Source organism: Schistocerca piceifrons, chromosome 4 (genome assembly GCF_021461385.2).
Source record: "Schistocerca piceifrons isolate TAMUIC-IGC-003096 chromosome 4, iqSchPice1.1, whole genome shotgun sequence".
Classification (NCBI taxonomy): domain Eukaryota; kingdom Metazoa; phylum Arthropoda; class Insecta; order Orthoptera; family Acrididae; genus Schistocerca; species Schistocerca piceifrons.
The window spans coordinates 233,880,382-233,908,071 of record NC_060141.1 but is presented as its reverse complement, the minus strand read 5'-3'; the positions used below and the strand labels follow the sequence as shown (position 1 = coordinate 233,908,071).

At 43.1% G+C, this 27,690-nt stretch overlaps 1 protein-coding gene across 2 annotated transcripts in view; it reads right to left on the bottom strand.

The window, feature by feature from the left end:
* The window catches only part of LOC124794766 (probable cytochrome P450 301a1, mitochondrial), a 183,731-nt gene extending 156,305 nt beyond the window's left edge, over window positions 1-27,426 (bottom strand). Inside the window, exon 1 of one of the 2 annotated variants that reach the window (XM_047258388.1) lies at window positions 27,345-27,426. The gene's annotated coding sequence lies outside the window, so the exon portion shown is untranslated. The remainder of the gene's footprint in view (window positions 1-27,344) is intronic. The other variant, XM_047258389.1, reaches the window with a different exon arrangement.
* Window positions 27,427-27,690: the final 264 nt, after the last annotated feature.

Below are 27,690 nucleotides of genomic sequence, written 5' to 3'. Positions count from 1 at the left end.
TAGTCATGGGTGACTGCAATTCGAGAGTAGGAAAAGGGAGAGAGGGAAACATAGTGGGTGAATATGGATTGGGGGAGGGAAATGAAAGAGGAAGCCGTCTGGTAGAATTTTGCACAGAGCAGAATTTAATCATAGCTAACACTTGGTTCAAGAATCATAAAAGAAGGTTGTATACATGGAATAATCCTGGAGATACTAGAAGGTATCAGATAAATTATATAATGGTAAGTCAGAGATTTAGGAACCAGGTTTTAAATTGTAAGACATTTCCAGGGGCAGATGTGGACTCTGGCCACAATCTATTGGTTATGAACTGTAGATTAAAACTGAAGAAACTGCAAAAAGATGGGAATTTAAGGAGATGGGACCTTGATAAACTGACTAAACCAGAGGTTGTACAGAGTTGCAGGGAGAGCATAAGGGAACAATTGACAGGAATGGGGGAAAGAAATACAGTAGAAGAATGGGTAGCTCTGAAGGATGAAGAAGTGAAGGCAGCAGAGCATCAAGTAGGTAAAAAGACGAGGGCTGGTAGAAATCCTTGGGTAACAGAAGAAATATTGAATTTAATTGATGAAAGGAAAAAACATAAAAACGCAGTAAATGAAGCAGGCCAAAAGAAATACAAACGTCTCAAACATGAGATCGACAGGAAGTGCAAAATGGCTAAGCAGGGATGGCTAGAGGACAATGTAAGGATGTAGAGGCTTATCACACTAGGGGCAAGATAGATACTGCCTACAGGAAAATTAAAGAGACCTTTGGAGAAAAGAGAGCCACTTGTATGAACATCAAGAGCTCAGATGGAAACCCAGTTCTAAGCAAAGAAGGGAAAGCAGGAAGGTGGAAGGAGTATATAGAGGGTCTATACAAGGGCGATGTACTTGAGGACAATATTATGGAAATGGAAGAGGAGGTAGATGAAGATGAAATGGGAGATGCGATATTGCGTGAAGAGTTTGACAGAGCACTGAAAGGCCTGAGTCGAAACAAGGCCCCGGGAGTAGACAACATTCCATTGGAACTACTGACGGCCTTGGTAGAGCCAGTCCTGACAAAACTCTATAATAATTCCAATCACAAAGAAAGCAGGTGCTGACAGATGTGAAAATTACCGAACTATCAGTTTAATAAGTCACAGCTGCAAAATACTAACGCGAATTTTTTACAGACGAATGTAAGGACTGGTAGAAGTCGACCTCGGGGAAGATCAGTTTTGTTTCCGCAGAAATGTTGGAACACGTGAGGCAATACTGACCCTACGACTTATCTTAGGAGAAAGATTAAGGAAAGGCAAAGCTACGTTTCTAGCATTTGTAGACTTAGAGAACGCCTTTGACAATGTTGACTGTAATACTCTCTTTCAAATTCTGAGGGTGGCAGGGGTAAAATACAGGGAGCGAAAGGCTATTTACAATTTGTACAGAAACCAGATGGCAGTTATAAGAGTCGAGGGGCATAAAAGGGATGCAGTGGTTGGGAAGGGAGTAAGACAGGGTTGTAGCCTGTCCCCGATGTTATTCAATCTGTATATTGAGCAAGCAGTAAAGGAAACAAAAGAAAAATTCGGCGTAGGTATTAAAATCCACGGAGAAGAAATAAAAACTTTGAGGTTCGCCGATGACATTATAATTCTGTCAGAGACAGCAAAGGACTTGGAAGAGCAGTTGAACGGAATGGACAGTGCCTTGAAATGAGGATATAAGATGAACAAAAGCAAAACGAGGATAATGGAATGTGGTCAAATTAAGTCGGGTGGTGCTGAGGGAATTAGGTTAGGAAATGAGACACTTAAAGCAGTAAAGGAGTTTTGCTATTTGGGGAGCAAAATAACTGATGATGGTTGAAGTAGTGAGGATATAAAATGTAGACTGGCAATGGCAAGGAAAACGTTTCTGAAGAAGAGAAATTTGATAACATCGAGTATAGATTTAAGTGTCAGGAAGTTTTTTCTGAAAGTATTTGTATGGAGTGTAGCCATGTATGCAAGTGAAACGTGGACAATAAATAGTTTGGACAAGAAGAGAATAGAAGCTTTCGAAATGTGGTGCTACAGAAGAATGCTGAAGATTATATGGGTAGATCACATAACACTGTTTTTCCTCGACCCCCCCCGCCCCCCTACTCCCCTGCTCTAATCACGAATGGTGCGCGGGAATAACGGTTATTGTTACCCTTCCGTGTGGGTTCAAATCTGTATAATTTTACCTTAATGGTCTTTCTGTGAGATATAAGTAGGAAGAAACAGCACACAGAATAGTTGCCTCTTATAGGACCGTACGGTCTCGGGACTTGTAACAGTAAACCGCACCTTCATGCAGAACACTTCATTTGCTGCGTCTGTGGCGGCCGAAGTGGCCGTGCGGTTAAAAGCGCTGCAGTCTGGAATGGCAAGACCTCTACGGTCGTAGGTTCGAATCCTGCCTCGGGCATGGATGTTTGTGATGTCCTTAGGTTAGTTAGGTTTAACTAGTTCTAAGTTCTAGGGGACTAATGACCTCAGCAGTTGAGTCCCATAGTGCTCAGAGCCATTTGAACCATTTTTTTTTTTTTTTTTTTTTATTGCGTCTGTCTCTGGAGCTTCATCAACATCTCTGTGACGCTTTCGCAGCTTAGGAAAGGAGCTTGCGACGACACGTGTCCCATATTTTGTGTCTTCTCTGTTACCTTTATCAATTCCATTTCGTACGCCTACCGGTGTGTCGACCAATATTCACGTACTGGTCGAACGAGGGCAGCGTAAATTACGTCATTCATAAGTGGACTACAGTTCCTGAGGACTCTTCCAATGAAACTCAGCCTAGCATGTGTTATTTCTACTATTAATTTTACGTGGTCGTTCGACTTTAAATCGTTTGGTTCTAAAGCTCCCACATGTGTAACTGATGTCGGTGTTTCCACTGATGAGAATCATACAGTAGCAGGGATTTCCGCACATTATTGCGCAGTACGTTACATTTGTTTATGATGAAGTTTAACTACCAATTCCTATACCAAGTGTACATCCTCTGCAACTCATCCTGGGTTTCGTTACAATTTCCTAGCGTTGCGAGTGTTCTATTTGCGACCATCTGTAAAGGGCCTCAAGAATTTTCCAACTTCACTGTCGTTTATAATAGGGTGTCTCAAGAGGAATAAAGAATATTTTATAAGTTCGTCACAAAAATTAATTTGTATAAAAATATGCCTCATGTGTCCAACTTTTATCCCTTACACAGATTGAGCTGGTTCTATAGATTAGTTCGCATTTCGCGTCTTCGTACTTCAGCTGCTGTGGTTTATTTCTCATTAGCTATTTTTGTTTTGAAGTTCAGGTTGTGTAGCTGTGGATGAGTTTACATATCAGTATCCCTCAGTGAGTGAGGCTGTGAAACCTATAAGAGTAATGGACCTACCCAGGCTCCATCATACTCCCCTTAAGGCTGTATGTTAACTGTAGAGTAAGCAACGGATTCGCTGTCTTGAACTGCCCTAACATGGAATCGAAACATGGGAAACTGCAGTAATCCTACTATATAACTCTCCGTTCACTCAACAGAATAAAACTATGTGCTCCTTCAAATAAAACCGCAAATGAGACATAAACCAATTGTTTGTCATACTGAACAATTGCAAAGTACTGGCATCAACATCCCACGTAAAACTAGATTAACTGATGACGACAACTAAGAAGATAGTCAGGTGGTTGCACCTAATGTATCCTAGCTGCACATTAAATTATTAATCCAGTGCAACCCAACGATTAGTTTAGAAAACCCAGTGGTCTATTGAATACAACATCAAACGATGGTAAGGCATGAACCGGGTTTTTAGCGGAGTTGTGGCAATAGTACACTTCCTATCTAAACATTAAGCCCCATCTAGTGAGCCATGCTGTTGTATACTCTCACCAATCTGCTGTGACAGTAAGTCGGAGGACTATGGTTGTAGTGGAGAATCGGGATCTCGCCCGTTAGGATCCGGATGCCTCCAAGTGCCATGATGTCTCGAATTAGTGACCTGTCTCTATAAAATCAAGAATGTCCTTTTTTCTTCCACCAACTTCCGACTCTGCAGTTTGCGTTAATCTGGCCGCAAACGCCAACCTGGATAATGTTACTCGTTTTCAAATGGCTCTGAGCACTATGGGACTCAACTTCTTAGGTCATAAGTCCCCTAGAACTTAGAACTACTTAAACCTAACTAACCTAAGGACATCACACACACCCATGCCCGAGGCAGGATTCGAACCTGCGACCGTAGCAGTCGCGCGGTTCCGGACTGTAGCGCCTAGAACCGCTCGGTCACACCGTCCGGCCGCGTAGTTCAACACTTCTAAATTTCCCGAGGCCAAATAGCATTCCAAGACTTGTACTTTTCCACCATAAATGAGACTTTAAGCAGGTGCAACTAAAGTGTCCTACCTCTCGTCAGTCGTGACAAGGGACAGTTAAATTTAGTATAAATGGAAGGAGGCAAACCAGACCGCTTGTAATGTTCTAACGTAACTGACCTTTCCAACTGTTATTGTATATCTGTATATTCTCTAAAACGATCTTCCAGCAATAATGCAAGAGGTTCCTTAGGCCCTAGGAATGAGTACGTTCTTCAAGCGTGACACAGTCCCTACAAATTCTAGTCGGCAGGTGACACATTGTCTAAACCTAACATTCCCCCAAGAGATAGATAGGTAGAAGGGGTCACTTTTGCTTGCCACAAGGTCTCCATAATTTTATCCTTTAGATTTTTGCCCGTGAGGACGGTTGAGAGGCAAATTCCACAAAGAAAAGTATTGATCTTCGGATTACTCATAGTGCTGCCCTCATTACAGAAAGCCAAGACGAGATCACAAGTTACACATGGTGTTGTCAAAAGAGTCCGAAAGTGCAGCGAACTCGGAGGCGAACTTTATGAAAATCAGCTTTTAGTTTAATCATTAACGTTTGACTAACACCTTGTGTTGAAACATCCCCTTAGAAAAATTTATAAATTACTGTGCTGATAAACCTCTTACATTATTTGATTTTCAAACTGCTGAGCAGAACTGAACGTACTCATATTTTTCGATCTTTACTTATTCTGATCAACACTAAACTGACACACAATATTTTTAGCGCAACGCAATCTGACTTTCAATAATCTCTACAAAAGAATGGCCCTGACTAACAATAACCTATACCTTTCATGAATCACTTACCTCACAAATATCTTCGTTACTCGAACTACTGCAATGCAGCGAGCGTCAATACTGCCAGCTAAATAAAAGATTCTAACTACTGAAGGGACTAACTGCTGACAGGCATAGTTAGCAAATGAAAGATTTTGATAGAGAACAAACAATGTATTTACTTTAATAGTGTTCAAAACACATAATATATATATCAGTTCATGACATCCAGTCTTACAAATTAACTCTTTCCGGTGGACACACGACCAGATCGTCCGCTCTTAATATTCTGCCATCTCCCTGCCCACATCCACCACTGCTGGCGGCTCACCTCCAACTGCACAACGCTACCGCTGTTCACATCCAACTGCCCAACACTACAATAGCGAATATTGCAACAATGCCAACCAGTCACAGACTGCACACAGCAGAGTCAGTGATTTTCATACAGAGCGCTACGTGGCGTTACTAACATAAAAGCCTAAACAGGCTACTTACACTGTGAGCACTTGTTTGGTTTACTTTCTAACAGCTGTATCTTTGCAAGCTATAAAAATTAGACACATGTTATTCAGCTACACAACCATCTCCTAAAACATTTACTATTCCTTCTGAAAGGCACTGTATACGGTAGACAGTAAAGGGACTACGTCCGAAATTACTTTTACGACTAAAGATTTATCTTCGTTCGGCATGACACATTATATTCTATTTGCTAGGAACCTGTCAACCCGGTCTCAAAGCTGGTCTGGTACGCCACAAGCCCGTATTTTGTTCAACAGCGGACAGTGAGGAACTTGCGGAAGCTGGGTCAGGTACGCTGGCTGAATCATTGCGCTAGGTCAGGTACGCTGAATCATTGCGTTGTGCTTGTACATACCACTTCCACGTTGGGAGCCAGGTGTTAGGACGTGACGCTAGTAGCAAGTGTGTCTCGACATCCGACTGCCTTCTTTCCTCCGTGCGCTCACGAGGTCACGGTCCTTCTTAATCACCTCCTACACGGTTGCACACATCCACGTCCCGAGCTGCCCGACCACTTTTAAGTGCTGCCCCAGCCCCCACAGGCGGGTCCCGCCACGGGACTACACCTTTTATTATCTTTTTTCCGTTCCCTCCATTACGCCTGCACGCATTGCCTATCCGTGCGTCGTTGCCACGTAGCACTTCAACAGCTCTCCCCGACACCGCGTATCTTAGGAGGCTTCCACACTTACATTTTGCCGGCCGGAGTGGCCGTGGGGTTCTAGGCGCTACAGTCTGGAGCCGCGAGACCGCTACGGACGCAGGTTCGAATCGTGCCTCGGGCATGGATGTGTGTGATGTCCTTAGGTTAGTTAGGTTCAAGTAGTTCTAAGTTCTAGGAGACTGATGACCTCAGAAGTTGAGTCCCAGTGCTCAGAGCCATTTGAACCATTTTGAACAACTTACATTTAACACCTATTCCGCAGAAGGCACAAGAGTCGAATTCGTGGCGGCCACATCAGACAAGTCAGAAGACTGTGCCGTAAACATTGAAAAAGAAAAAAAAATTCTTCAAACGCCTGCATTTCTCTAAGTCTAGCATCGAGATTTACATGTGAGATGTTGTAGTTGTGGAGCTCTATGGAGCCCATATAAAAATTTATTCTCTTTTCATTATTTTATTTTATGCATCGTATTCACACTACTGGCCATTAAAATTGCTACACCACGAAGATGACGTGCTACAGACGCGAAATTTAACCGACAGGAAGAAGAAGCTGTGACATGCAAATGATTAGCTTTTCAGAGCGTTCACACAAGGTTGGTGCCGGTGTCGACACCTACAACGTGCTGACATGAGGAAAGTTTCCAACCGATTTCTCATACACAAACAGCAGTTGACCGGCGTTGCCTGGTGAAACGTTGTTGTGATGCCTCGTGTAGGGATGAGAAATGCGTACCATCACTTTTCCGACTTTGATAAAGGTCGGATTATAGCCCATCGCGACATTGCTGCTAGCGTTGGTCGAGATCCAATGACTGTTGGCAGAATATGGAACCAATGGGTTAAGGAGGGTAATACGGAACGCCGTGCTGGATCCCGACGACCTCGAATCACTAGCAGTCGAGATGACAGGCCTCATGATGGTCGCATCCGTGTTTGGCGACTTCGCGGGGAACGCACATTGGAAGCGTGTATTCGTCATCGCCATACTGGCGTATCACCCGGCGTGATGGTATGGAGTGCCGTTGGTTACACGTCACCTCTTGTTCGCATAGTTATCACTTTACATTTCAGATGTGTTACGACTCGTGGCTCTACCCTTCTTTCGATCCCAGCGAAACCCTACATTTCAGCACGATAATGCACGACCGCATGTTGCAGGTCCTGTACGGGCCTTTCTGGATAAAGAAAATGTTCGACTGATGCCCTGGCCAGCAGATTCTCCAGATCTCTCATCAATTGAAAACGTCTGGTCAATGGTGGCCAAGCAGTTGGCTCGTCACAATACGCCAGTCACTACTCTTGATGAACTGTGGTATCGTGTTGAAGCTGCATGGGCAGCTGTACCTGTACACGCCATCCAAGCTGTGTTTGACTCAATCCCCAGGCGTATCAAGGCCCTTATTACGGCCAGAGGTGGTTGTTCTGGGTACTGATTTCTTGGTATCTCTGCACCCAAATTGCGTGAAAAGGTAATCACCCGTCACTTCTAGTATAATATAATTGTCCAATGAATACCCGTTTATCATCTGCATTTCTTCTTGGTGTAGCAATTTTAATGGGTTATAAATCTCATTACATTCAAATTTTACAAATACAGCTATATGACCATACATGTTTTGCTGTGTCTCTATGTGTAGTATAATGGGGTGATCAAAAAGTTTCCGTTCATAGCCCGTCTGGTACAGAATCGGTATGGCAATTAGGCAAAATCGCTGTGAGTAATGAGGCCCATCATCTACCGACGCACGAGGTTGAAAGTACCGTTTCGTCAAGCACCGTGTCCTGCTGCGTGAAGAAGACCGTAATTGCCTGCTGCATATTCTGGTCCGACAGCAATCTTCGACTCCTCACTGCCTTTTTCAAGGGGCTGAAGATGTGGTAATCGCAAGGGGAGAGATCGGGAATATAGGCCGTGTGCTACAGAGTCTGCCTTAGAAGTTGGCGTAACTTTTATGTTGAGATAGTTGAGATATTGGCACGTGCGTTGTTATCACGAAGCAGCAGTTTTCCCACACGTTTTGCCTTACATGTGAGACATGCTGCCCCGTATATATTCTTCGTCCTTTGATGGGTGTCGAACACTGTTTATCCTTCGGAAGCCAATAAAATAACAACGTGTTGGTCCTGTTTGGACGCATTTGGTAACAACATCCCCATAGTTCACGTTTCCCCATTTACTGCACGCACGTCGGGAAGAAAATAATATCACATTAATCGCTTGTCCACATGTAGCAGTAACGCCCTCGAGTGGACACTTTTCGATCGCCCCTTATTTGCTTGTTGGAAGAGAACTATCCCAACTGAAGAATCGAAGAGTAGCGATGAGGAAGGAAGATATCGATTGTTGACGTGGAGCAATGCCTGGTACGTTGCCTTTCGTGTGTGAGGAACGGATGAGACTCACAAATTAATGTATCCCCTGCATCAGTGTGAACTACGGCAGAGCAGTCATTAACAATGAATTAACTATTAACTCGTTTCTAGCATTTGTAGACTAAGAGAAAGCTTTTGACACTGTTGACTGGAATACTATCTTTCAAATTCTGTAGGTAGCAGGGGTAAAATACTGGGAGCGAAAGGTTATTTACAATTTGTACAGAGCCCAGATGGCAGTTATATGAGTCGAGGGACATGAAAGGGAAGCAGTGGTCGGGAAGGGAGTGAGACAGGGTTGTAGCCTCTTCCCGATGTTATTCAATCTGCACACTGAGCAAGCAGTAAAGGAAACAAAAGAAACATTCGGAGCAGGAATTAAAATCCATGGGGAAGAAATAAAAACTTTAAGGTTCGCCGAGGACATTGTAATTCTGTCAGAGACAGCAAAGGACTTGGAAGAGCAGTTGAATGGACTGGACAGTGTCTTGAAAGGAGGATATAAGATGAACATCAACAAAAGCAAAACGAGGATAATGGAATGTAGTCGAATTAAGTCGGGTGATGCTGCGGGAATTAGATTTGGAAATGAGACGCTTAAAGTAGTCAAGGAGTTTTGCTATTTGGGGAGCAAAATAACTGATGATGGTCGAATTAGAGAGGATATAAAATGTAGACTGGCAATGGCAAGGAAAGCGTTTCTGAAGAAGAGAAATTTGTTTACATCGAGTATAGATTTAAGTGTCAGGAAGTCGTTTCTGAAAGTATTTGTACGGAATGTAGCCATGTATGAAAGTGAAACGTGGACAATAAATAGTTTAGACAAAAAGAGAATAGAAGCTCTCGAAACGTGGTGCTACAGAAGAATGCTGAAGATTAGATGGGTAGATCAAATAACCAATGAGGAGGTATTGAATAGAATTGGGGAGAAGAGGAGTTTGTGGCGCAACTTGAGTAGAAGAAGAGATCGGTTGGTAGGACATATTCTGAGGCATCAAGGGATCACCAATTTAGTATTGGAGGGCAGCGCGGAGGGTAAAAATCGAAGAGGGAGACCAAGAGATGAATACACTAAGCAGATTCAGAAGGATGTAGGTTGTGGTAGGTACTGAGAGATGAAGAGGCTTGCACAGGATACAGTAGCATGGAGAGCTGCATCAAACCAGTCATTGGACTGAAGACCCCAACAACAACAACAACAACTATTAACTGTGTGCTATGTTTTCATTCCTGTATGTACTAAGAATGTTTTCGTGTGTGCAACGGGAGCAAATCAGTGGGTTGCCGCTGCAAAAAATGCGTGTGCGCGATATCAGGTCAGAACGTTTCGAGGACTGAGCTTTGATTTGGGTAAGCTATGAACTGTGTAGTGTCGCTCAATTAAGTGACAATGTTTCGCAGGCGCCACTTGGTAGGAATCTGGAACGACAGATGTTCCCTAAAATGCGTCGGTGCCACGTGTTTCTAACTGAGCACACTCTGGAACTGCAGTCCCACGACATCAAGCTCCAGACAACCGCTGCCACACTACGGGAATCACATCGTTACGTCCAACAGATGTATTACGGAGCTAGAAACATTATTTTCAAGGCGGAATCGTTAAGTGCCAGCACCATGCGCCATCGTCGCCAACGTATGCCACAGTCCTGCAACGAGGCGAGTTGCAGCCAAAGCAGAGATTGTTGAAAAAGAATGTTACAAAAAATCAGAGTCTCAACTACAATTTTTTTCTCTTCAAAATGTAACGTTGTTGTATATGTATTATTGTCTTTGATCGACAATGTAGTCGTGAATCGGTAGATAAAATCTTCCACACTGGTTCTTCAAAATTTTTTTATTAAGAAGTCAGTATCGATTTCGCATCAACAGAGATGCTTCCTCATGTGATCTGTACATGAAATTAAAAACATCACAAAATTACAACGGCTTGAAAATAGATGTGTAATACGATAAAGTGCCATGTACAAACAGTTCAGGCGCGGCAATGTGCAAAATGATAACTTAGAATCAAGCCCCATCGTTCACCGGCAGGACAGAAACCATAGCACGCTAAACGCCGTCGCCCATGATTAAACTGACTGGGACCGTGGAGCACTTATTACTGATAGGAAACCAGATAATCCTACTTAAATTTCCGACTGTCGTTTAATTATGCAAATTCATCATAAACACAACATTTACATGTCTTAACTTCGACAGATAGGCACAACAGAGCTTGAATGTCTTACCATGCCATAGACAGAATAGGGAAAAGAAAGTTCTTTATGTGCTCCGCAATGCTACGCATACGCTATACCCTTGCCTGTTCTAAAACAGAGGAATATTGCAATAAAAATTTCGTGTTGTTAGCTAGACTTTTCAGGATTATAATATCTTGTATTTTAAAGTTTTTTGTCTTTTGAACTACGAATGTCTCGAAAAAAGAAAAATTACTAATGACCATATAACACATAACAGTACGTAAATTAGATCCACTGTACAGCCAACCGAAAACTTTTTTGTCATAGATAGCATCATTTCGGGTCGAGACTTCCGCTAGCTCCACCTTGGAAACGTGGCTCCTAACACCGACGTGTCAGTACGGTTTACGCTAGTGCCGTACACATTTCTACGCTGTTTACAACATGTACGACATGTCAAGACGTTCAAGCTCTGTTATACCTACCTGACCAAGTTAAGACATGTTAATGTCGTGTTTTTAGTTTGTTCGAATAATTATACGATAGTCAGGAACTTACATAAGTTTATTCGCCTTCTTATCACTTACAGGCGCTCCGTGGGTTCCGAACAGTTTAATCACGGACTACTGCTTTTAGCGTGCTGTATGTTTCAATCTTGACGATGAACGATGAGACTTGGCTCCAAGCAATCACTTTGCTGCGCCACGACTGTTTAAAAAGACTATGAGTGCACAGCTCTCATTGATATAAGGCGCTTTACGGTAGTAGACATTTATTTTCGAGCCATTGGAATTCTATGTTTTAATGTCTTGTACAGATTACCTGAAAATTCATCTCCATTAATGTGAAACCGTTAACAACATTTTAATAAAGACATTTTAACAGCGAGTGCGGAAGATTTTATCTACCAATTTGCGACAGGACTGTCGATCAAAGGCAATATATAACTTGATGTCAAAGTAAATAAGTCCTTCATTACCTCAAAAAAACAAATAAATACTCTTATGCGATGGAAAACTACAAGACATTCAGCAACTTTGATTATTTCACTTAGATTTACAAAGAAAAAAGAATAATATGTAGTTAAGTATTCACATTTCTCACTTGAACCTACGTTATAAAGAACGATATTTTTCTTGTAAACTATTTCCTCGAACTTCCGACAGAGTAATTTTACATTACACACCAACATCATCTTTGTGACTTTGTCATTCTGCAGTTGATTGCGTTCCTTTGTCCATTCGAAATTTATCAACGGTGACACCCTTTCGACGTTGACGTTCCGACCTCAAATTTCAAAGTAATATTCTACGAATTTCAATAATCCCAAATAAACCTCTTTATTATGATATGATCTGCTATATGAACAAAAATTTTTAAGTCATATTCTGTTGTTCGATGAATCTCGTGAAGTTTTGCTAGTGTTCAAAGAAATTAGTCATGTTTTTTTTTTTTTTTTTTTTTTTTTTACAATAGCACTTGTTGATATATCTATATATCCTTACAGTGTATCTCCCGATTCGTCATTAGCTTGGAAGGGGTCTTAGTTGTGCATTCTTTACTTAATCTCAAAAAGCCTAACAAAAGCCAGACAGCCGGACTTACATGTTTGCAACAGTGCTTCGCCGTTTGTCTGAGACAGGGTCGCTTCAGGATGCAGGAAATCATGAAGGACGTACCCGAAATGTTCGGACACCAGACTTCGAGGAAAATTTGATTAACACTGTGGAAGGCGACCGCCGCGTCAGCACCAGGCAGTTGGCCCGCCAGTACAGGGTAAGCTAGACGACCGTGTGGAACATTCTCCGTGACAATTGTTACCACCCTTATCACTTATAGTGTGTGCAGGGCTTACTAGCGACAGTCTTTCCACATCGGGAGCAGTTTTGTCATTGGTTTCTTCACCAGACAACCACGACTCCAGGATTTGTGTCATCCATCACCATCACAGATGAGACCACCGTAACGCGGAGTGGTATCTTCAGCTTTCATAATCGTCATCTGTGGGGCAGTATGCAGAATCCCCACAGTATGGTGACACCGATTCATCAGCGTCGGTGCAGCCGGAATGTGTGGGTCGGGATAACTGGCGATAGTAGTTTTGGACCAGTCTTCCTTCCATGTCGCCTATTACGTCGAGACTATCTGCGTTTCTTGTGGGTGACTTTGCCTCCCCTTCTGAAAGCAGTGACATTGATGATTCGAAGGTTTATGTGGCTGCCCGATGATGGTGCTCGAGCCTAATTCGCCGTTAACGTCCGGATGTATCTCAGTCCTGTCTTCCCTGGTCGATGAATCGGACGAGTGAGTCCAGTTGCAGGGCCTGCTCGTTCACGGGATCTCAAACAGTGCGATTTCTTGTTTATGGAGTCATTTCAAAAGTGTCGTATATGCAGAGACCATTCCAGATGTGGAGACACTGGAGCAGCGTGTTCATGCTGCCTTTAACTCTGTTTGGATGCAGCCTGGCCAATGTGAATGTGTGAGACAGAACAAATCACGACGCTTACACGCGTATGTTAAGGCACATGGAAACCATTGTCAACACATACTGTAACTGTGGCTGCGTGATACAGCCTGTACTAGACCGCGGTCTTCGAAATAGTGTATGACTGAATAAACGGTCTCTAGCATGGGAACCATGCAATTCCGGTCGTAAGTTCTTTAGACCTTTAATGTGCCGTATCGTCTCATCGAACCTAGAGTTTGTACACGATGGGAAAAATCTCCCTATATATTTGCCCGGACACGGCCGTAATAAACCGGACGCGTCCGGGTAAAGCCGGAAACTTAAAAACCCTACTTAGGCGGAGAGTAGTTGACAGATACAGACGTAGCTTCAAGTGTGGTCAGGGGAAGTGTATTGAGACGTTTGTTACTCATTTTGTACAGTAACAACATGAAATACAACATTAATAATAACTCTTTGTATTTTGATTAGGTTGGGATGATTTGGTGAAGGAGACCACACAGCGAGATCATCGGTCTCATCGGATTAGGAAAGGTAGTCAGCCGTGCCCTTTCATAGAAACCATCCCGGCATTTTCCTGAACCGATTTAGGTAAATCAAATGGTTCAAATGGCTCCGAGCACTATGGGACTTAACATCTAAGGTCATCAGCCCGCTAGAACTTAGAACTACTTAAACCTAACTAACCTAAGAACATCACACACATCCATGCCCAAGGCAGGATTCGAGCCTGCGTCCGTAGCGGTCGCGCGGTTCCAGACTGAAGCGCCTAGAACCGCTCGGTCACACCGGCCGGCTTAGGGAAATAACGGAAAACCTTAATCAGGATGCCCGGACGCGGGATTAAACCATCGTCCTCCCGAATGCCAGTCCAGTGTGCTAACCACTGCCCCACCTCGCTCCGTTTTGTATTTTGATACTGCCGGCCGTGGTGGCCGTGCGGTTCTAGGCGCTCCAGTCCGGAGCCGCGCTGCTGCTGCGGTCGCAGGTTCGAATCCTGCCTCGGGCATGGGTGTGTGTGATGTCCTTAGGTTAGTTAGGTTTAAGTAGTTCTAAGTTCTAGGGGACTGATGACCACAGCAGTTGAGTCCCATAGTGCTCAGAGCCATTTTTGTATTTTGATACAGGTTTCTGCGGCACTATTTAATTACTTACTAATAGTGATATAAGTTACTGGACGAATTCGTCTAGCCGTTTTGCCATTATCACGCCTACACCTTTGGTATGTGAGGTCCATATTGCATCTTGGAACATAAATGTCGCTTATCGTCTTGGTATGTTACGATCACTTTATTTGTAAGTACTTTAATTTGTGTGATCAAGTCGAAGAAGCTGTCGAAAATAATTTTACCAGGATCATCGCAAAACGCCGAAAGGAGCTTATCGTGTAACTTGAATCACTACGAGTAAATAAACAGATAGTGCACCAGAAACCTGTACCAAAAAAATTAAAATATGTCATTCTTCGATCTCATGCATGGTGCAGAATAAGTAATTGCAGAGAAAGTAGAAAAGAAGTTAATAGTAACCTCACGGTTTTCGCATGTGGCTCAGCTGTCTGTAATGAAGCACTCTCTTCAAAACATTGAAAATTGGTGTAAAATGTGGCAATGTGAATTAAATATTCAGAAATGTAAAGTAAGAAACATAGTATCGTGTGACAACAATATCAGTAGGTCACAAATGGAATTAGTCAACTCGCACAAATACCTCTCTGTAACAATATGTAGGGATATGAAATAATACGATCACATAGGCCCGGTCGCAGATAAAGCATGTGGCATTCACTTTATTGTTAGGGTAATAGGGATTTAGGAGAACCAGTCATGACAAAACTCTTCCAGCTGATATGCAAGATGTATGAGACAGGCGAAATACCCTCAAACTTCAAGAGTAACGTAATAATACTAATTCCAAAGAAAGCAGTTGCTGACAGAGCTATTAGTTTAATAAATCATGTTTGCAAAGCACTAACACGAATTCTTTACAGAAGAATGGAGAAACTGGTAGAAACCGACCTCGAGAGAAATCGATTTTGATTCCGGAAACATGTAGAAACGCGAGGCGATTCTAACACTACGCCTTATCTTAGAAGATAGGTTAGGGAAAGACAAACCAACGTTTATAGCATTTGTAGAATTGGAGGAGGCTTTTGACAATGTTATTGTAACACTCTCTTTGAAATCTGAAGGCAGCAGGGGTAAAATATAAGGAGCGAAAGGCTGTTTACAACCGGTACAGAAAACAGACAGCAGTCGTAAGAGTCGAGGGGCATGAAAGAGAAACAGCGGTTGGGAAGGGAATGAGACAGGGTTATCCCCGATGTCATTCTATCCGTACAATGAGCAAGCAGTAAAGGAAACAAACAAAAGTTAGTAGCAGGAATTAAGGTCCAGGGAGAAGAAATAAAACCATAGAGGTTTGCCGATGACATTGTCATTCTGTTAGAGACAGCAAAGGACTTGGAGGAGCTGCTCAACTGAACGGACAGTGTCTTCAAAGGAGCATATAAGATGAACATCAAAAAAAGCAAAACAAGGATAATGGAATGTACTCGAATTAAATCGGGCGATGCCGAGGGAATTAGATTTGGCAACAACACTTAAAGCAGTGAATGAGTTTTGCTATTTGGGCAGCAAAATGACTAATGATAGCCGAAGCAGAGAGGATATAAAATGTAGCCTGGCAATAGTACTAAAACCATTTCCGAAGAAAATAAATTTGTTCGAATATACGTGTTGGAAAGTCTTCTCTGAAGGTATTTCTCTGGAATGTAGCAATAAGAATGCTGAAGATTAGGTAGTAAATCATGTAACTAATGAGAAGATATTGAAGTGAACTGGGGAGAAAAGAAATATGTGGCACAACTTGACTAAAAGAAGGGATCGGTTGATACGACACATTCTGAGACATCAAGAGATCGCCAATTTAGAATTGATGGGAAGTGTGGAGGTTAAAAATAGTAGAGCGAGACCGAGACGTGAATACAGTAAGCAGATTCCGAAGGATGTAGGTTGCAGTTGTTATTCAGAGATGAAGAGGCTTACAAAGGATAGACTAGCAGTGAGAGCTGCATCAAACATGTCTACGGACTCTTCAGCCGACAACGACAGGGAAGTACAATCGGTCTACAAAGGATATTGCTTACAAAGCATTCGTCTCACCCATTCTAGAAAACTGCTCAAGTGTGTGTGGGACACACAAGTTCCTTTCGTCCATGGGAGAGTCACAGATACTGAAAAACCAACTATTATGCGAGTGTTCCAAGAACAAGCTTTAAGTGAAGAATTAGAAATATAGTACAATAGCCTACATGTCCTTGTAGGAATTTACCTTGTAAGACAAGAATAATAGCAAAACGCACGAAGACGTACAAGCAATCATTCTTCCCACGTTCCATACTCAGATGAGACGGAAATAAGGCGTAATATGTGGTACAATTGGAATTACCATCCGGTAATTTAGTATGAATGTAAATGTAGATGATATGGTTGTCCTGAGTAGCTTCACAAATGAGGCATGCCCTTGACTAATTTTTCGCTAATAGAACCCAGCAAGCTGTAGTCGACCAGGGCTTATCAACTTAAGCGAAAGTAATGTCAGGTGTTTTCCAAGGAAGAGTAATAAACTTAAACGATTTATCAGATAGCAGCGCTATCAGAAGATGCTGCTGAGTGAAGCGTTATTGTTGGACGGTCATAAGGAAAAGCAGAATTCCCACACTCTCTCATGCGCGGCAACTGTCTTCAAATGTGAATAAATGCAAGTTAATGTCTATGAGAAAGACAAAGAACACGGCAGAAGTTCATTAAAAGATTAATGATGTACATGTGGAGCTCATACAGTATAAATATTTCGGGTTAGTAATAACAAGGCATATGAAACGGGACAGAACAGCTAAAATCTACATTTGGTAAGGCTAATGGAAGCTTTGGATGTACTGAACACGTTCCGCGGAAGTGTAGCGACCTTGAAAAAGAAATCGCTTACAGAACGCTAGAGTGATCAGTTCTATAGAAGGACATGTACTATCTGCGTCTAGAAGTGGCAGCATGTCTATCCTCGTTACCTTGGAACTGGGTGGATGTTGCGACATGGTCCAAACAGAAATAGATCCACAACAAGGTTTCGACAAGGCAGACTGCAAAGGCTGACCGACTTTCGACCCGGATGCCTCAGGCAGCTCCTACGATCCATTATTAATTTGACGGGAGAAACTATAGCTGTGGCGACCGTACTTGTTTAAAACATTTTTTGGAAGATGACAGCCATCAGCCGTTAAGTAATGCATAAAATGCGTATCTGAACCATCAGCTGTTTTTATTTTAAACCCAAATTCCTGCATAATGTGTTACTGAGCGTGAATATTCGTCATGGCAAGTACAACGAGTGCTACCGACGTACAACGACAGAACAACAAAGGGGATGACGACTTATAAATGACTATTGCTTATCTACTATATATTAGGGATGTTTCAGTAAAAGAGGCTGAAAATAATTTGGGACTGTACCTGTGTTGGCAAGAGGTCTTAATTTTGCTCCTATGCATATTTCACCACCACTAGCGGATTCCGACAGTTCCAGCGAAGAGGCTGCGCGCCGCCTTGCAGCAGACTTAGCTGAGGAATCGGAAGTCTTTCCGTGTGTTGACGAGAGCGACAACACCGAAGAACAACATTTCGTCAATGCTGAGGGCAGCTCTCCGTAACTTAAGAGCACTCGATGAGGTTACGATAGTACTCAAATTGGGTAAATGTAACACCACTGTGCTCATGCCACGGGAGGGCGATATTAGTAAGTTCGTTGTCTTATTGTGTGACTCGACGTATTGACTAACCGAGTGATGTGAAAAATGGCGGAGTTTTTATCTAATAATACCCTACCAAAGGAGATCATTAAGAGATTGTGACCATATAATTCAGTTCCACCTAGGCTGTGTGGACTGCCAAAAATCACAAAGAAGGCGTGCGTTTACGTCCGACTAAGCATTAGTGGAGCAGCCCCGTATGATTTGGCAAAATACTTTGCATCTTTACTTAAATCAATAGTAGGCAAGTGTCTATATCATATAAGAAATTCCAGTTATTTTATCAGCAGACTTCAGTTACTAACCTGGATAGCAACGACCTGTTGGTCAGCTTTGAGTCGTTTCACTTTTTACAAATGTGCATCTCCTGGACTCACGACATTTCATCGACTGTGGGTCTGAGGCCGACATTTACAGCGTTGTTTTAGCACATCCTCTCCTCGACGTAGTTTTCATCTAACAACGAGTGTTTTGAATAATCTGAAGGTGCCGCCATGAAGAGTCCTTTGTCTCCCGGGTGGCCAATCTTTTTATGGAAGATTTTTAGGAGCGAGCACTCGCTTCGTCTACTTTAAAAGCAACAGTATTTGGACGATACGATGATGACACTTCTACAGTTTGGCCTCATCGTTTTGACAGTCTGCGACAGTTCCTCCAAAATCTGAATTCCACACATGAAAATATAAAATGTACTATGGTTATGGAGAAAGAGACTGCTTTCCGTTTTTAGACTACCTGGTGCAAAGAGAGAGTGATGGCACACTTGGGCAATCGGTTTTTCAAAAGCCCACTCTCACGGAACTGTATTTCCCAACTACCGTTCGGCACAAACGACGGGCGTTCTGAAGACCTTCAGCAACACAGCCCGTACCGGATGCCGATTGAGCAATGAATATTGGTACAATGAGTGCTATCGACATATAAACGACAGAACAAAGAGGAAGATGAGGCCTTAAAAATGACTGCTTTTCTACCACACATTAGGGATGTTTCAGTAAAAATAGGCGGAATATAAAGAAGATACAGTCTTTAAATAATCTTTCATTGCCACGCGGGGTAGCCGCGCGGTCTAGGGCGTCTTGTCGCGGTCCGCGCCGCTTCCCCCCGTCGGAGGTTCGAGTCCTCCCTCGGGCATAGGTGTGTGTATTGTCCTTAGCGTAAGTTAGTGTAAGTTAGATTAAGCAGTGCGTAAGCTTCGGCACCTATGACCTCAGCGGTTTGGTCCCATCAGACCTTACCACAAATTTTCAAAATAATCTTTCATCCTGTTCCAAAATCTGGGTGCTTCTGGGCTCTGACAAAGACGGGCAGGTGCCGCAAGGCAGGTGTCTACAGGATTCCGTGCGAATGCGGCAGTTCTCGTGTAGGGCAAATGAGGCGCACAGGATCACACTGTAGAACGTCAATAGCGTACTCGTCCCCTCCAAGGCGATAAGTCCACTATCGCTGAACATTGTATTTCCACTGTCATCGGATGAAAAGCAGTTAAACAAAAATTGTGGCCCATACGGAAAATTCTTGCAGCTCCAATCGTCAATGAAACAGTGGAAATACGACTGGCTGAGTCCCTTTTTTTTCGAGTCGGCCGCTTCCAGTTAAACTCTGCATGGAATTCTGTCATGTAATAACTTCGTGCTCTGTGTATCCGGCGTCGTTCTGCGTTGTTGTTGTGCGAAGACATTCTATGCGACGAGGTTTCACCAGAGAGAGCGCGTGGTGCAGAACACAGACTCGCAGAAGAAGCGCATGCGCACAAATACCGCATGCGCAGTTGAATACAGCACTCATGTGTCGGGGGTCTTCAGGGGAGTTGGAACGGAAAAAAATTTTCCACATTTTCAGATATTTATCTCGTCAAAAAATTTGCAATTTTCTGAATAAAATGATATACGGACCTCAAAAAAAGTTTTGCGTCATCCCAGTTCCTAGAACTCCAGAATATAGATATTGCATCACAGCCACAGTCCCTTCGACTGTTCAGAGACGTAATTAAACCCGCCCAAAGATGTTAACAACCATGCATGAGCAGCGCCTATTAGACGGAGAGGGTCCGACAGCCGATGAGTTCCAGTCATCCCACCAGGAAGGAGGTACACGGCTCGTGTTGTCTGTAGTTCAACCATGCCTGGACGGTCAATATCGTGGTTCGATAGCTTCCGCATTGTGCCAGGAAGGGCTCTCAACAAGGGAACTGTCCAGGCGTCTCGGAGTGAACGAAACCGATGTTGTTCTGACATGGAGGAGATACACAGAGATAGGTAGTGTCGATGACATGCCTCGCTCAGGGCGCCCAAGGGTTACTCCTGAAGTGGATGGCCGCTACCTACGGCTTATGGCTCGGAGGAACCCTGACAGCAACGCCACCATGTTGAATAATGCTTTTCGTGCAGCCACAAGGCGACATGCTACGACGCAAACTGTGCGTAATAGGCTGCATGAAGCGCAACTTCACTCCCGACGTCTATGGCTAGGTCCATCTTCGCAACCACGACACCATGCAGCGCGGTACAGATGGCCCCAACAACGTGGTGAGTGGACTGATCGGGATTGGCATCACGTTCTCTTCACCGATGAGTGTCGCATATGCCTTCAACCAGACAATCGTCGGCGACCAGTTTGGAGGCAACCCGGTCAGGCTGAACGCCTTAGACACACTCTCCAGCGAGTGCAGCAAGGTGGAGGTTCCCTGTTGTTTTGGGGGTGGCATTATGTGGGGCCGACGTTCACCACTAGTGGTCATGGAAGGCGCCGTGACTGCTGTACGCTACGTGAATGCCATCCTCCGACTGACTCCGACTGATAGTGCAAGCATATCGGCAGCATATTGGCGAGGCATTCGTTTTCACGGACAACACTTCGCGCCCACATCGTGCACATCTTGTGAATGAGTTCCTTCAGGATAATGACATCGCTCGACTAGAGTGGACAGCACACTCTCCAGACATGATCCCTATCGAACGTGCCTGGGATAGATTGAAAAGGTCTGTTTATGGACGACGTAACCCACCTACGACTCTGAGGGATCTACTCCGAATCGCCGTTGAGGAGTGGGACAATCTGGACCAACAGTGCCTTGATGAACTTGTGGATGGTATGCCACGACGAATACAGGCATGCATCAGTGCAAGAGGACGTGCTACTGCGTATTACTGGGTATTAGAGGTACCGGTGTGTACAGCAATCTGTACCACCACCTCTGAAGGTCTGGCTGTATGGTGGTACAACATGCAATGTGTGGTTTTCATGAGCAATAAAAAGCGCGGAAATCATATGTTGATCTCTATTCCAATTTTCTGTACAGGTTGCGGAACTCTCGGAACTTTTTTTGGTGTGCGTATATACATCACTTATAAACTCACACGGGGAGTATTTTATTTTTACGTGAATTACTTCAAGATCTAATAAAATCGCTAATTTTTGATTTAGAAGGCTGTGGATTGCTGTGTTATAAATGTCATCTCCAGAAGAGGATGGGCACCAGGTTGGGGAAGCTGAAACAAAGTTGGAGAGACAAGAAACTTTCTGATGGTAAAACCATAAGAGGCAGGCTGACAGACAAAATGCTAGATGAACTACAGCAATATTATGGGATGGCCATTAGAAATAATATTAAAGATTTTTTGAAAAAGAAGCAGACAGTATTGGCTACCGTCCTCCACAGATTGTCAACTGATGAAAAACCTGTGCACCACCTTTGCCCTCTTGGACCTGATTCATGGTGCAATTACCGCAATGCCCAGAGCTCAAACAGTTCATACAGCCATAAACATTCCATCCCAGCAGCAGTCAAGGATGTCATGAAACCTATTTACGCAGACCTGGCAAATCCTGAATTACTGAAGAAGTGTCTGCAAGGTCAGACTCAAAATCCCAATGCGTCGTTCAGTAATCTTATATGGACTCGCTTACCAAAAAATGTTTGTGTTGGAATGAAGACACTAAAGTAGAGGGTCAGTGATGCTGTTACTGCTTATAATGATTGCAGCATTGGTGGGGTGAAAGTGCTACAGCATATGGGAATTAATCCTGGAGCAAACTGCATCAGAGAACTTGGCGGAAGGACAAGGTTCACATTGATAAAGCAGAGTATGCAGCACAATTCGCTACTAAGGAAGCCAGAAAGAAGAAAACAAGAAAAAAAAACTTGGAAAAAGATCAAGAGGATGATATACAGTATGGTGCAGGGCGCTTCTGAGTGACTAAAAATAAAAAAAAATTAAGCATATATTAAGTGAGTTACAGTCTTTTGAAACTTTAGAAGCCGATCCTGAAAATTTACATTTTCTGTTGCATTTTACCCTAAATCTCAGAAACCACTTCGAGTAGAGCATTAAAATTTTCAGAGAGTAATAACATACATATCCTGAGTCTACTGAGCTGAAAGAAGAACATGATGTTATGTATAATTAAAATTGTTTAGGATAACATACAAAAAAGTACACAAAATTTTAACCGAGTAATTAAAAAGTTGAATTTCGGAAAGCAGGGGCTGAAATGTAATTATCACAGTCCGGTAAACTCAGAATATACAGTTTAATGTCCTGTAACAGTTTCATGTCAATAGTTACAGTGGTTTCTCAAATACAAGGAAGCCAAGTCACTAAATTTAACATGTCGGGATAGGGCGTTACAGCTCCCCTTAAACACGTGAGCTCAGAGCATGGTCATCCGTATTCACCTGAAGATGGCCAGAGGACTATTCGACAAAATATCATGGCAGAAAGTTGCAGATATCTGGCAGTTCCTTCGAAATGTTACCTAGAGTAGTCTTGAATGAATTGTGACAGGATCCCGAGCAACAGGAGACTGGCATGTATTAAAACTCTCAAATACTGTATTGATAATGTCTAGTTGCTAGCCGAATTCTAGATTTGTTTTAATAAAGCTTGAAAGGAATGGATGACTGCTTGCTGTGCTTCATCAATTTGCAAATTCTGGAAAATTCTTCGGCTTTTAGAGTCCTTATCTTTAGGCATGACAATGGATATCGAAATAATTTATAGATGTGCGGGTCGATATAGTCTATACGAAAGTGGTAGACTAATGCCCGTGGAACGAAAATGAGAATCTTTGGAATAAAGAGGAAGTTGTTTTCCTGAAGCAGTGTGGGTAAAGTTAGAGAACCGGTTTTCGAAGAATACCTCTGCCATGTCGTAGGGACAGTCACAACACAGTGAGGGGGATAAGGGCGCTTACATTTGTATTGTTGTTGTTGTCGTGGTCTTCAGTCCAGAGACTGGTTTGATGCAGCTCTCCATGCTACTCTATTCTGAGCAAGCTTCATCTCCCAGTTCCTACTTCAACCTACGTCCTTCTGAATCTGCTTAGTATCTTCATCTCTTGGTCTCCCTCTACAATTTCTACCCTCCACGTTGCCCTCCAATACTAAATTGGTGATCCCTTGATGCCTGAGAACATGTCCTGCCAACCGATCCCTTCTTCTAGTCAAGTTGTGCCACAGATTTCTCTTCTCTTCAGTTCTACTCAATACCTCCTCATTAGTTATGTGATGTACCCATCTAATATTCAGCATTCTTCTGTAGCACCACATTTCGAAAGCTTCTATTCTCTTCTTGTCCAAACTAATTATCGTCCACGTTTCACTTCCATATATGGCCACACTCCATACAAATACTTTCAGAAATACAGAAATTCCTGTACTTACATCTATACTTGATGTTAACAAATTTCTCTTCTTCAGAAACGCTTTCCTTGCCATTGCCAGTCTACATTTTATATCCTCTCTGCTTCGACAATCATCAGTTATTTGGCTCCCCAAATAGCAAAACTCCTTTACTACTTTAAGTGTCTCATTTCCTAATCTGATTCCCTCAGCATCATCTGATTTAATTCGACTACATTCCATTATCCTCGTTTTGTTTTTGTTGATGTTCATCTTGTATCATCCTATGAAGATAATGTCCATTCCATTCAACTACTCTTCCAGGTTCTTTGCTGTTTCTGACAGAATTACAGTACCATCGACGAACCTCATAGTTTTTATTTCTTCTGCATGGATTTTAATTCCTGTTCCAAATTTTTCTTTTGTTTCCTTTACTGCTTGCTCAATATACAGATTGAATTACATCGGGGATAGGCTATTACCCTGTTTCACTGCCTTCCCAACCACTGCTTCCCTTTCATGTTCCTCGACTCTTATAACTGCCATCTGGTTTCTGTACAAATTGTAAATAGCCTTTCGTTCCCCGTATTTGACGCCTGTCACCTTCAGAATTTGAAAGAGAGTATTCCAGTCAAGATTGTCAAAAGCTTTCTCTTAGTCTACAAATGCTAGAAACGTAGGTTTGCCTTTCCTTAATCTTCCTTCTAAGGTAAGTCGTAGGGTCAGTATTGCCTCACGTGTTCCAACATTTCTACGGAATCCAAACTGGTCTTCCCCGAGGTCGGGTTCTATCAGTTTTTCCATTCGTCTGTACAGAATTTGTGTTAATATTTTTCAGCCGTGACTTATTAAACTGATGGTTCGGTAATTTTCACATCTGTCAACACCTGCTTCCTTTGGGATTGGAACTGTTATATTCTTCTTGAAATATGAGGGTACTTCGCCTGTCTCCTACATATTGCCACGACGCTAAAGTTATTCTGTTGAACTTTCTAAACTTGTCACTGCGGCGACTTTATTGAATCATGGTGTGTCAAAGAGAGCAATGCTGTGTGGTTTATTTGCAACTTGTTTCAAACATCATCTCGCAAAGTAATTGCCCGACAGCAACTCATTCTATCTCCACGAGCAGCTGATACGCGCTTGATACGCGCCTGACCTCGATTCGCCTGTTTACTGAGCTCTGACACTCGTTAAGATACGTCAGTCTGTCAGCGGTTAACAGCAGTGCGGCTACCCGTTGGAACGAAGTTATTTGCAATGGAATCCTTGTACAAAATTGTTGCCGCGTCAGATTAGAATATATGCTCCAGCTTTCGGCAGTAACCTCAGTCGTTTTGGTCAGAAGCAAATGACTGTTGTTACGCTGCCTGATGCCGCGTCTACGTCTGCCATGCGAGTGGCACTATATGGAGCGTAAACAAGACGTCGAGTTTCTGTGTATTATTCGAACAACATTTCATTGCCCTTGGGAGGGAGGGCGCTTCGGTCGTTTTACGTGAGCTATTATCGTGCTATTTCACGAAGACATGCTGAACTACTTGATGCTATACAAGATGTTCGGAAATTTCCGTAACGAACTTCTAGGATTTGTAGAGAGGAGTTAGCACATAATGTTTTGAACAGGAACCAATGTCCGGAAACGTACAATTTCCGTTCTCCGACTGTTTCGGTTCAGATGTTTGATTCATCCATTTCTGCTTGAGAAATAGAATAAGGTCTGACGCAGTACAATTGTTAGGTAACAATTCGAAAGGAAACATAAAGAAACATCCATTTATCATATAAGCAGATCTCTTTGTTGTTTTTTTCGACTTTACATTATTTCAAAACAAAAATGAACCCATCACACTGTGTGTACAGAACAGTACTAATGCATTACGACAGAGGCTCGATGTGGCGACCACGAGCGTTGTTACAGGCACTGAACCTACAGATCTTGTTCTGGTGCACACTCTCCATCCCACCTGACGTATTTTCAATTTCTAGTGCAGCGGTCAGAACTCGTGCCAGTAGATCATCCTCTGTCTCTACAGGAGTGATAAATGCATGTTTTGTTGTGTTTCCTTTCGAGTTGTTACGTAATAACTGTATTGCGTCACGCCAAATTCAGTTCCTCAAGCAGAATTGAATTGAAACCGCCTCAGAATGGAAACGGTATTCAAAATATTATGCACTCACCCTACAAGCCCTAGAAATCTGTAACGGGAATCACTGAACATCCTGTATGCACAACTGCCCTAAAAGCATTCACTGTGTAATGTGTCTTCCTTAGTCACCAATGTGCTCTTTTATCGTAACTTCAACGCATGTGTCCCACAATGCGAAGCGCAATAGTGCTGTGGTCAGGTAGTAGGCTAATACTGAAATTCTGCTTCCACACGCGACGGCGCCTGCAGTTGCTACTGCAGTCTGTTAAAGTTGCTGTTGCACATCCTGATGTATACGGCGTCTTTGATGACGGTGCCCCCAAAGATTGCCGCGTGGGACAAGATTTTTAAGTCATTCTTCCGCAGATAATGAAAATGAACTGTAGGAGAACCACCAAGACTGTTAGTTTACGTCATGACATCGGCAAATTTCTGCTACTTTGTCAACTGAGGATGTTCGTATGCATGAAACCTCTTATGGCTTAATAAATTGCACATAATATTGGCAATATTTTCGTTTCCTCAAATATAAAATCATGTTTACTGATTAAGCTGTGCTCGACAATAGAACAAAAGAAGCCCGATGGGTCGGATCCTGGGCAGACAAATTATAAGATCTTTCTTCTGACCTCCCAGTAAGACAGACGATTTGTTCTTTTCCGACCTGCTAACAAGACAGACGAATATTTCTTTCCCGAGCTCCCAATGAGACAGACGATTTCTTGCAACCGTGTAAGGATAGTCTCGGACTCAAGGCTCATGGAGTTTCCAGCAACCCTTGTCAGTGCCGAAACAACTACTCTGCTAGCCATTCAATTTGCAACACAAAAAGGAATAGCAAATAACCAAGTTTCATTAACTGTGCACACACAGTATAGTAGGAAGAATTATTTGATTACATTTATAGACGATCTGAGCATGTACATAGAGCTAAATTCAGTGCATAGTGCTTCCAACTCCAGTAGCAACACATCGGTGCCTCTAGTCGAACTGAGCTTGTATGTCAGGTACGAGTACGTTATTCCATGTTACTTCAGCTGTATGACAGAGTTCATGAATTTTAATGGTTTGAAAGTGGTGGCGAGCCAATTTCTTGAAAACCCAATGACAAGTTGTCTTCAATGAGTGGGAGATCGGTACAGCGTGCTGGCACACAAAACATCAACAACAACATCAACAACAAACATCGCACCTGTGAGGTATTAAGTCATACACAATAGTGTCTCATTAACAGATCTGCAACTGGTAATAGCTTGCTGCTGAAACACGTCGTGCTAAAGCAAGTATCGTTATTATGCATGACGGAAGCAGCACTTTGTTTTGTTTTTAAAATTCGTGACGTAGTCGCTCACCTCATCCAGATCCATATGACACTGATATATTGAAGTTTTAAAAAAAATTACCTTGGCCGGCTGAAGGGGTGGTTCGCTCTTGCCTCTCTTGTTCAGACACTGACACAACGGCGTCTACTGCTGACGCACGCCAGCTGGCGACTGGCTGACCGGATAGGACGCCAGCTAGGCTGTGTTACTACAGCCGCCCATCCCCACTTACGAGCGTCGCTCTGCTGTTGCCACCAGCGTGACGTCACAGCGAGCGGCTGCTGCCGAGGTCGGTGCGCTAGCGCCGGAGCCGCCTGTTGACAATGCACCGCGTGGGAGGTCACAAACACTGAGCGCAAGACGAACAGCTAAGGTGACCAGGAGCTAAGGTGACCAGGAGCAAGGCGCCGTCACACTGCTAACGAAC